General features: G+C 40.1%; 1 protein-coding gene across 13 annotated transcripts in view; it reads right to left on the bottom strand.

Moving 5' to 3' along the window:
• thrb (thyroid hormone receptor beta) overlaps nt 1-11,841 on the bottom strand; it is a 130,220-nt gene extending 118,379 nt beyond the window's left edge. For 4 of the 13 annotated variants that reach the window (XM_045693587.1, XM_045693588.1, XM_045693591.1 and 1 more), the window contains exon 1: nt 11,576-11,838. The gene's annotated coding sequence lies outside the window, so the exon portion shown is untranslated. Of the gene's footprint in view, nt 1-9,898; nt 10,120-11,575 lie in introns of those variants that run through there. The other 9 variants (XM_014142425.2, XM_014142421.2, XM_014142427.2 and 6 more) reach the window with 6 other exon arrangements.
• Nucleotides 11,842-12,327: the final 486 nt, after the last annotated feature.

Here is a 12,327-nt window from a genome sequence, read left to right on the forward strand (position 1 = left end):
CCAAACCGTGGCTCAACTCCCCTGCTGTATGCCATCCAAACCCTCCCGGGGGCCTGTATGCACATCAGACCTGGATCCAAATATCATTCGAAATCATTTGAAATACTTTATCTGGGCTTGAATGAGCTTGCCTGGCACAATGGAACCAATAGAATAGTCAAGAAAAGTTTAAACCCCACCTATTTGCCACTTCAGGCAGACTAGAGAACATTTTAGAAAGTATATAAAATATTTGAAATAGTATTTGAACACAGGTCTGTGGCACATCAGGAGACATCTCCCAGAGAGGAGATGGACCAGGTACAACTCCTTCTGGGGCATTCTGTGGGCTCATCCATCCTAACATACCAACCCGATGCTACCTGTAGTGGCCTGCCTGTCTGTTTGCCATCTGGCCAATGTCTATTTTCTGCAACATTCATAAACTCCCCTATAAGCACGTTAAGGAAAAAACAACCCCACTGAGCTAAACAGAGGAGCCTCTGTGGAGAAGTGCTGAATCTGGTGGATAATACTTACTCTCCTGCTGGAGTAAACAATGTGTATCTACCTGACCTATTATATAATCGGATCGCTTACCGCTTCAAGAGATTCATGTGATTAATGATCACACCATTCCAAAATACTGTACTAACTCTTCCTTTACCTCACAGGAACACATACAAAGGATTTGCAGCCATGAGTGGTTTGCATTCAGTGGTTGCGTCCCAAATGGCACCCTATTCCCTATATAGTGCACTACTTTTGACCGGGGCCCATAACCTAACAAGTATCTCTGCTTTCCTAAGCAAGATCATCACACGGTAGGTTAAGGTTTAGCCCTGGATTCAAACCAACACAGATTTAACAACCTGCACACAGCATTAGACTTGTAGCCCTTTCCTGCAGTCAAATGACTAAACACCCTCTAGTGTGCTCATGGGTGGAATATTATACATATTTTTCAGCATTTCAAAATGAATAAACAGTTTTTTTTTTACAAAAAAATACAAATCAGGTGTGTATATGTCAAACGGTCTTGTTATATTTTAGTCTTCTGTGATGTATATAACGTGTAATATTGAGATGCAAACTCAAAATGTAATACATTTCAACTCTATATCTGACATTGTACATAGTGTCTTCTTTTTTTTAAGCCCATAACCACGTGTGAGGTGTATCCTTTTGTTTCAAAGTAGATTTGTTTAAGATTACCAATAAACACTCTCTGTGACCCTAATTTAGCCCACTGCATTAAAAGCTGTTGGCTGATAACAATGCCAATGTCAGCTGGAGCAGAAATCACCTTCTAAAGTCAATTTGTTTGAATCCCAGCCTCTATGTTAACTTCTTTGGGATAGGGGGCAGTATTTTCACGGCCGGATAAAAAAAAACGTACCCGATTTAATCTAGTTACTACTCCTGCCCAGAAACTAGAATATGCATATAATTAGTAGATTTGGATAGAAAACACGCTGAAGTTTCTAAAACTGTTTGAATGGTGTTTGTGAGTATAACAGAACTCATATGGCAGGCCAAAACCTGAGAAGATTCCATGCAGGCAGTGCCCTGTCTGACAATTTGTTGTCCTTCTGTTGCATCTCTATCGAAAATACAGCATCTGTGCTGTAACGTGACACTTTCTAAGGCTTCCATTGGCTCTCTAAAGCCGCCAGAAAGTGGAATGGGGTGTCTGCTGTCTCTGGGCAAAGTATAGGAGCAGAGTTTGTAAGTGGTCAGCCTGGGGACAGTGAGACTGGAGATGCGCGGTCACGAGAACTCGCCATGTTTTTCTTTCTCTCTTTGAATGAATACAACGTTGCCCGGTTGGAATATTATTGCTATTTTACGAGAAAAATAGCATAAAAATTGATTTTAAACAGCGTTTGACATGCTTCTAAGTACGGTAATGGAATATTTTGAATTTTTTTTTCACGAAATGCGCTCGCACGTTACCCTTCGGATAGTGACCTGAACGCACGAACAAAACGGAGGTATTTGGATATAACTATGGATTATTTGGAACCAAAACAACATTTGTTGTTGAAGTAGAAGTTCTGGGAGTGCATTCTGACGAAGAACAGCAAAGGTAATCCAATTTTTCTAATAGTAATTCTGAGTTTAGGTGACCCCGAAGTTGGCGGATGTCAAAATAGCTAGCCGTGATGGCCGAGCTATCTACTCAGAATATTGCAAAATGTGCTTTTGCCGAAAAGCTATTTTAAAATCGGACATAGCGATTGCATAAAGGAGTTCTGTATCTATAATTCTTAAAATAATTGTTATGTATTTTGTCAACGTTTATCATGAGTAATTACGTAAATTCACCGGAAGTTTTCGGTGGGTATGCTAGTTCTGAACATCACATGCTAATGTAAAAAGCTGTTTTTTGATATAAATATGAACTTGATTGAACAAAACATGCATGTATTGTATAACAATGTCCTAGGAGTGTCATCTGATGAAGATCAAAGGTTAGTGCTGCATTTAGCTGTGTTTTTTTTTACATATATGCTTGCTTGGAAAATGGCTGTGTGATTATTTGTGTCTATGTGCTCTCCTAACATAATCTAATATTTTGCTTTCGCTGTAAAGCCTTTTTGAAATTGGACAATGTAGAGAGAGAGAGAGAGAATTTTAGCTCGCTCAAAGATGTGAGATAACAGTTCTGTCCCAAATGATACCCTATTCCCTTTAAGGTGCACTATTTTTGACCAAGGCCCATAAGGGGTTTGTACTTTTCGGACTATTCCATAGGTTCCATTTTGCCAGGCAAGATCATGAAGTATTTGAAGGAAACAAATAGTATTTGAACCCAGGTCTGAGCAGACCTAGAAGGGAGACCTTGAGCCCTTACAACAACTCCGAGGTGGCATGGAGCAGGGTGTAGTGGTATTCATCAACTGATTACTGACATGGAGAAGCCAAAACTCGGGCCGCAGAACTCTGAATAGAACATACGAGTCTGGTCTGACCCGTAATAGCTCATGAAATGTTTGTGTATGTAGGGTGAGATACTGCAAGTAAGAGAATTAAACTATGACTTTCATGAAGAGTGACTGGCCTAACATGTAGAGCAGGATGGAGAAAGCATGGACGGACAGACACAACAATCATTTACTGTTGGTTGAGGAGATAATGTATGGAGATACTATATAGTGCTCTACATTTGATAGAGCCCTATGGGCCCTTTGGGACACAGACACTGTAGGCTTTAATGGGATGGGAATTTGAGGGTGGTAATAGTTGAGTTTTTCAACAGTGCAGGAGTTATATGTTTGAACTTGGCTGTGCCGTTAAAATGAATCATAGCTTTTAAAAAGACGTGCTGCAAATCTCATGCCCTATCCAGCCTTTAGACAGTTGGTCTATTCCATAAGGTTTGACCAACACACAGCAAGTATTTTTTGTCATAATGCAAGGTTTGAGCAAGTTTCTTTTTATTCAACGCTTCTTTCCAAATGGCTTAGGGTTACTTTGTTCACTGGAGGAAAACGAAAGATGGCAACCACTGAAAACAACCCTGGGTCTAACTGGCAAGCCTCACTTACAATATAGCCTAGGCTTATCTAGTAAAACTATTCCTTTGCTTTGAGACTCTCAAAACAATTTATACGATTTAAAACCACGCAATCCTTTTTTTCTTTCCTTCAGTCCAATTTTTTTTGCTTTAAAAAAGGTAGCCAGGCAGTCTGCCCCTTCATGGAAATAAAACACATGCAATTCATGGAAGAAGAAGAAAAAAAAATCAACAAGGAACCAAAAGTACACCACTACGCCATGGGCTTTGTTCGGAAGAAGCCCATGGCCTCTGGAAGACATAATCAAACTGGCATGTTGTTTGATAAACCTGCTCCCTTTTGGAGTACCACGTGTGTGACTTAAGGTACCACAGTGTCCCATAGGACTGGTCAGAAGTAGTGCGCTATATAGGGAATAGGATCAACACTGACAACTCTCCTATACCCAGCACTGTATCTACAAGCTGACAGTATCTACTCAACCCTTCAAATCAAACAATCACCACTACAAATACTCAAATCAAACAATTTCCACAACATTGATGCATTTAAATCCAAGCAATAAATAATCACAACCATGATTCAATATTAATATTGTTATTTGAAGCTCTTGTATTGAACAGTAAGAAATTCCCAGACTCATGAGGGCAAAAGCAGGAAATCCTGAATCCTCCAACGAAGATGAAGAAAACCAGAGAATTTGGGGAAAGTTACCAGAATTTTGCAGTCAAAGCTGGAATAACAACCAACCATGTAGCACACAATTTGCTCCATCTCGGTTTTCCCCTCAATAAAACAGGATTAGGCTAAACGGTGTGCTACACTCAAATTGCTCCTGACAGAAGACATGCAGAGTTTGAAAGGGCAGACATTTTAAGACACCTCTTGGTAGCACACCATGCAAATCCGTACAAATCCAATAACGTTGATAAAGTTAGTTATCACATTAAAGTCAAAGAATGAAGTCTGCATCCCAAATGGAGTCCTATTCCCTATATTGTTAACTACTTTTGACCAGAGCCCCATGGGTCAATGTTCTGTCCTTAGGTTATCCGTAGAAGCAGTGGAACATTGAGAAACGTTTAGTAGTGACATTATCTGACAGTAGATCCCTTCCTACTTTCTATGGCTTCCACACTATCTACCCCTACATAGTACACTACTTTTGAACAAAGCATTGACGCACCCTATGGCAGTGGACAGCTAGTACAGAAATACCAAAATACCTTAGGTATTCTCATTAGAGAATATGAATATAGGCTAACTTCTACTCACTGTAGATATGAAAAGTATTTTGAAATGAAGAGTACTCTAAAATCCACAAACTGTTTCTAATCACGTTCAGTTTCCAGCTTTGGTCAAGAACTGTACAGTGCCTTTGGAAAGTATTCAGACCCCTTGACTTTTCCCACATTTTGTTACGTTACAGCCTTAAATAAATAAAAAAAATCTTCAGCAATCCACACACAATACCCAATAATGCAGGCTAACCTCGGTCGTCAGTTGAACAGTGTTTCCTCCAACACATTGGTGCAGCTGGCTTCCGGGTTAAGCGGGCGAGTGTTAAGAAGCACGGTTTGGCGGGTCTTGTTTCGGAGGATGGGTATCTCCACCTTTGTCTCTCCCGATCCCATTGGGGAGTCGAAACGATGACAAGATCATAACTGGATCGCAATTGGATATCACAAAATTAGGGAGAAAAAAAGAACAAAAACCTGTACAGCTCATTTAGCAAAAAGCACTAAAACAGAGGACTTCATATTGCAGATAGATTGTGGCTTCAATTATTGTAATTTTCTGCATCATTTCCAATCCCCCACATATATTTTTTTGTAAATATACAGTACTAGTCAAGTTTGGACACACCTACTCATTCAAGGGTTTTTCTTTATTTTTACTATTTTCTACATTGTAGAATAATAGTGAAGACATCAAAACTATGAAAAAACACATAAGGAATCATGTAGTAACCAAAAAAAGTGATTAAAAAAAAAAAACAACATTTATTTTATATTTTATATTCTTCAAAGAAGTCACCCTTTGCCTTGAAAGCTTTGAACCCTCTTGGCATTCTCTCAACCAGCTTCATGAGGAATGCTTTTTCAACCATTTTGAAGGAGTTCCTACATATGCTGAGCACTTGTTGGCTGCTTTTCCTTCACTCTGTGGTCCAACTCATCCCAAACCATCTCAATTAGGTTGAGGTCAGGTGATTGTGGAGGCCATGTCATCTGATGCAGCACTCCATCACTCTCCTTCTTGGTCAAATAGCCCTTACACAGCCTGGAGGTGTGTTGGGTCATTGTCCTGTTGAAAAACAAATGACAGTCCCACTAACTGCAAACCAGATGGAATGGTGTATCTGTGATAGCCATGCTGGTTAACTGTGCCTTGAATTCTAAATAGATCACTGACAGTGTCACCAGCAAAGCCCCCCCAAACCATCACCCCTCCTCCATACTTCATAGTGGGAACCACACATACGGAGATCATCTGTTCACCTACTCTGCGTCTCACAAAGACACAGCGGTTGGAACCAAAAATATCAAATTTGGACTCATCAGACCAAAAGGACAAATTTCCACCGGTCTAATGTCCATTGCTCGTGTTTCTCGGCCCAAGCAAGTCCATTCTTCTTATTGGTGTCCTTTAGTAGTGGTTTCTCTGCAGCAATTTGACCATGAAGGCCTGATTTACTCCTCTGAACAGTTGATGTTGAGATGTGTCTGTTACATGAACTCTGCGAAGCATTAATTTGGGCTGCAATCTGAGGTGCAGTCAACTCCAATGAACTTATCCTCTGCAGCAGAGGTAACTCTGGGTCTTTCTTTCCTGTGGCGGTCCTTATGAGAGCCAGTATCATCATAGCGTTTGATGGTTTTCGCGACTGCACTTAAAGAAACTTTCAGTTCTTGAAATGTTATGGATTGACTGATATCTTAAAAGTAATGATGGACTGTCATTTCTCTTTGCTTATTTGACCTGTTCTTGCCATAATATGGACTTGGAATTTTACCAAATAGGGCTATCTTTTGTATACCCCCACTACCTTGTCACAACACAACTGATTGGCTCAAACGCATTAACCTGTTAGGGCTAGGGGGCAGTATTGACACGGCTGGATAAAAAACATACCCGATTTAATCTGGTTACCACTCCTACCCAGTAACTAGAATATGCATATACTTATTACATATGGATAGAAAACACCCTAAATTTTCTAAAACTGTTTGAATGGTGTCTGTGAGTATAACAGAACTCAAATGGCAGGTCAAAACCTGAGAGATTCCTTTACAGGAAGTGGCCTGTCTGACCATTTCTTGAACTTCTTTTCCATCTCTATCATTTACTAAGGATCTCTGCTCTAACGTGACACTTCCCACGTCGTCCATAGGCGCTCAGAGCCCGGGAAAAAACAGAATGTCGTCATTCCAGCCCCAGGCTGAAACACATTATCGCCTTTCTCAAGTGGCCGATCAAGGGACACTGGCTTATGCGCGTGACCCCGACCGCCCCCGCCTTTGGGATTTTTTTTCCTCTGTTTGCCGAAAAGGAGATTCCCTGTCGGAATATTATCGCTTTTCTACGAGAAAAGTGTCGTAAAAATTGATTTTAAACAGCGGTTGACATGCTTCGAAGTACGGTAATGGAATATTTAGAATTTTATTGTCACGAATTGCGCCATGCGCGCGACACTTCTTTACTATTTCGGATAGTGTCTGGAACGCATCGAACAAAACGCCGCTATTCGGATATAACGATGGATTATTTTGGACCAAACCAACATTTGTTATTGAAGTAGCAGTCCTGGGTGTGCATTCTGACGAAGACAACAAAAGGTAATCAAACTTTTATAATAGTAAATATGATTATGGTGAGTGCTAAACTTGCCGGGTGTCTAAATAGCGAGCCCGTGATGCCTGGGCTATGTACTTAGAATATTGCAAAATGTGCTTTCACCAAAAAGCTATTTTAAAATCGGACATATCGAGTGCATAGAGGAGGTCTGTATCTATAATTCTTAAAATAATTGTTATGCTTTTTGTGAACGTTTATCGTGAGTAATTTAGTAAAATGTTAGCGAATTCCCGGAAGTTTGCGGGGGGTATGCTAGTTCTGAACGTCACATGCTAATGTAAAAAGCTGGTTTTTGATATAAATATGAACTTGATTGAACAAAACATGCATGTATTGTATAACATAATGTCCTAGGGTTGTCATCTGATGAAGATCATCAAAGGTGAGTGCTGCATTTAGCTGTCTTCTGGGTTTTGGTGACATTATATGCTGGCTTGAAAAATGGGTGTCTGATTATTTCTGGCTTGGTACTCTGCTGACATAATCTAATGTTTTGCTTTCGTTGTAAAGCCTTTTTGAAATCTGACAGTGTGGTTAGATTAACGAGAGTCTTGTCTTTAAATGGCTGTAAAATAGTCATATGTTTGAGAAATTGAAGTAATAGGATTTTTAAGGTTTTGAAAATCGCGCCACAGGCTGGCAGTGGCTGTTACGTAGGTGGGACGCAAGCGTCCCACCTAGCCCGTAGAGGTTAAGGAAAGAAATTCCACAAATTAACAGGGCACACCTGTTAATTGAAATGCATTCTAGGTGACTACCTCATGAAGCTGGTTGAGAGAATGCCAAGAGTGTGCAAAGGAGTCAAAGGCAAACGGTGGCTACATTGACGAATCTCAAATATATTTTGATTTGTTTAACTATTTTTTTGGTTACTACATGATTCCATATGTGTGATTTCATAGTTTTGACATCGTCACTATTATTCTACAATTTAGAAAATAAAGAAAAACCCCGGAATGAGTAGGTGTGTCCAAACTTTTGACTGGTACTGTATATTATTTTGTAAAAATATATTTCTTTTAATATATGTTCCTTTATTATTTTCCCCTAACCCTACCACCCCTCCCCTAATTGGAATAAACTAATGGACAACAATACTTAGTCTTCTACTTTCAGCTTATACATACATTTGACGGCCAGTATATTTTACATGAGTTATCTTTTGTTCGTTTTTAGTCCCAGCCGTTAGCTAACCTCAATTTAAGGATATCATTAAATTTAACATGCATTTACTGTTGTTGAAAAAAACGACCAAATTGGTTTTAATAAAATTCTATTAAAAACTTGAATGATACACACTGTCCTGGTTTTATGGTGAGAACGTCCGTGCAATGCAACTTCTGGAGACGTGTGAATGCGAAGATGACCCCAATATTTATATAAAACATTATATTTGGGAGCAGTATAAGGTTGAGTGCTCATTCTCCTCCTCTCTTTATATTGGATATTTTTCCAGCTACTGTGAAAAGTTAGAATGTGTGTAAAATCCTCCATAGTCTGTATTGTTTTAATATTATATGCCCACAATGTGCAATTATGGTGCCTGTAACTGTATTTAGCCTATTTAAAACAAGTCATTGTTTTGTTTAGAATTTGATTTGAATTATTCACACGGTTTTTAGGCCTTATCAATAATTGCAAAAATGCAAAAATGCAATTTACAGTAGGCCTAGACCCTACATCAGTGTGAATGCTATTGAAGCCATGCAATTACTTAGAACAATGTGGACTGCAAACTGGTTCAAGTTAACATATCTAGTAAAGATGGGATGGGTCGACATTTTGTTATTTAATTTCTGTAAGCTGTTTAACAAACTATAATGGCCTAACATTGGAGTTGATTCCAAGGCAATACATACATCACTTGAAGCAACCACATATTTAGCCATCGAGCACGTTCCGATTGGCCAGTGAGGGGCCAAACCTCAACAAACCCACAACTGGTTTATTAATCAAAACCCAGCCCTTTCACGCCACCGCCAGCACTGTGCTGATCATTTTTGGTGGTGAAAATAGCACAAATATTTTGGACACACCCCCATACCTATAGTGCTACCACCAGTGCTTAGATTTACGATTGTGTTATGTTTGTTAATCGATTACAAATGACATGACACCCCCTTGACTAAATAAAAAAATACTAACCCCTCCCCCTGCATGAAATTGAAAAAGCATGACCCTCCCCCATTTTCCTCCGGGTAACAATTGTGTACATTTCGACCAGTCCCTTATCAGAAGTTATCCTGCAAGTCCACTGATAGTACAGGCCAACCGAGGACATTCAAAAGTATGCTTTCATGCCGTGTCAAACTAACAACCTCGAAGTTTCAATAGCCTGAATACAGAACCCTGGCAGATCAGAAAGGATTGGACATTTAGGTAATCCAGTGGCTATCAGACATCCACTGCAGGCGTGCTTCGGTGCTTTCAATAGGGCTACATTAGGATATAGCCCGGTTAATTTACACTAGGGCTAACTCGTGTCACAAATTATCCTAATGTATATTTAATCGATGTAGGTGTTGTAAGTCTACTCGTACCGTCAGGTCAGCTTTTGATTTCTTCACCAGTTCGTAAATTGACTTCAATTTTCACACGGCATCGCTGTGAAGGCTGTCGTCTGACCTGAAATACCCCCAGCCAGAACGGCAGAATCCATGAGAGCGGAGAATTCTGATACATGTCCTGAAACTCTATCTACGGCAACGCTGGAAGGACAATTTCATTCTGAGGCACGTTGATACGAGGTTGCAGAACATGTTTATCAGATCCACGTGACGTAATATTGTAACCATTCCAACAAAATATGGTTACATTGTAACTACCCACAGTGGTAAGAGGTTTAATTCACTTTCCACAACGGAAAAAAACGCATTTACAGCACTTTGTAGTCTATTTAGGCTAAGAATGAGTGATGGTGCAACGTTATAGCCTAAAATAATGATTAAGTTACAGGGGCAATATATTGGCTACTTCCAAACATGACTGATATGCCTTCAATGGGCTATTAGACGACCTGCACAGTGCCCAATCAAAACCCCACCTATCAGCCATGAGAAGCTACGTTATCTCAACGATGAGAGCAACCATCTATTTCCTCCTTACCTTGCATAACATTTCCTCACCCCTTTAACATCTCTAGACTTCCCGTGTTGTGCCATAGGCCTAGGCCTAAATGACGTATTTATTTTCCATATAAAAGGTCTGTGCCTTATATAGGTCAGTGTCTCCAATGACAAATAGCTTACTGTTAGGCTACTTCATGCATAACTTATTTATATGATTCAAGAACGAATGACTCATACATATTGGATATTCATTTGGACATTTGAAATTCAGCATTGATTGTGATTGGCAACATATTTCTTATTTATATTTCTCGTGTTTTTGTTAAAGCTTATATTATTTTTAGTACTACATTGATATTGATTACTGCGTTGTTGGGTTAGAGCTTGCAAGAAAGGCATTTCCCTTGTACATTTAAACTTGAAACGCGTAATATTTTCTCTTACAAGACAGTTTTAATAGCCCAATAACAAGGCCTATTAACGTACACAAAGCCATTCTTAACCCATTATTAATTATTCATTCTGCATCTACCAAGTTGTTAGGCGAGCATTGGCTATTTTATTTTGCCTACTTAGACAATAGCCTGCATGACAAAGTTTTGTTAATATTTGGGGCAGGCTATCCAGATGTTCTGAACAGCGCATTTGAATTATAAAGCGCCCCGGTCTGTGTGTGTCTAAAGACAGACCGGCAACAAATTATAATCCATATAACGTTATAAATACTTGTTGACTGGCCAATGGCATGCAGCAGTTGTAATTCTGATGCAAACTGTAGCCTACACAAAAAAATATTCGAAATGCACACCTAGATTAATCTGCCGATTCTGCCCCAAAATTATTTCACATCCGCCCACATTATAAAACCTTGATTTCAGACCGCCATTAGCCTGAACAACAAACACCAACTCAAGAGATCGTATAAAAAAAACTATTCGACAAAAGTAGACAATAGTCAGGCAAAGGGAGTGTTTCTTTTCGACAAACGGATGAACAGTCTAGCGACTTCTGGAACGTCTACAAACGGACGTAATTTTTTCAACAGCATCTTTTCCCTGCACCGAAATATTGATGTTTCAAAGAACACAACAATTGGACAACATACTACATACGCAGCAAAGAATAACACCAAAAAATGGGGCAACATACCACATACGCAGGTCGGCACACAGAAATGCTATTTTCCGACACTCCGCCGGTGCATTCCTCTCTTACTGAGTTTGTGCGGATGTAGTCGGTGTTTGTTGTACCTGCGAGCGGGATGGAACAGATGCAACGCTTGCCCTGGAATGACCCGACGAAGCTGAGTATGCGAGAAAGTCTGGGCTGACCAACTTCAACATGGACCCGGGAAAACGAAGTGTAGCCTACTGACAACTGCAGCGCTCGGATTGATCGCTATGGGGAATCAGAGAGCTGTTGTTTGAATCCCTGTCAGCCAGGAAACAAACCAAGCATCACCCAGTGGTGGTTGGTGCCATTTAAGATGAGGGAGGATTATTCTTTTTTTCATGAGCATGGCCTTATTTCTATTACAGCATAGTGGGTGACTGTCATTCATATTCCAATCACCCAGCTCAATGTAACATTGATAGATTATTATTATTATTATGATGATATTTTTATTTAACATTTTTTTCTTCCCAATTTCATGGTATCCAATTGGCAGTTAGTCTTGTCTCATCGCTGCAACTCCCGTACGAACTCGGGAGAGGCGAAGGTCGAGAGCCATGCGTCCTCCGAAACACAACCCAACCAAGCCACACTGCTTCTTGACACAGTTCCCGCTTAACCCGGAAGCCAGCCACACCAATGTGTCGGAGGAAACACCGTACACCTGGCGACCGTGTCAGCGTGCATGCGCCCGGCCCGCCACGGGAGTCGCTAGAGCGCGATGGGGC

Source organism: Salmo salar, chromosome ssa14, assembly GCF_905237065.1.
Source record: "Salmo salar chromosome ssa14, Ssal_v3.1, whole genome shotgun sequence".
Classification (NCBI taxonomy): Eukaryota; Metazoa; Chordata; class Actinopteri; order Salmoniformes; family Salmonidae; genus Salmo; species Salmo salar.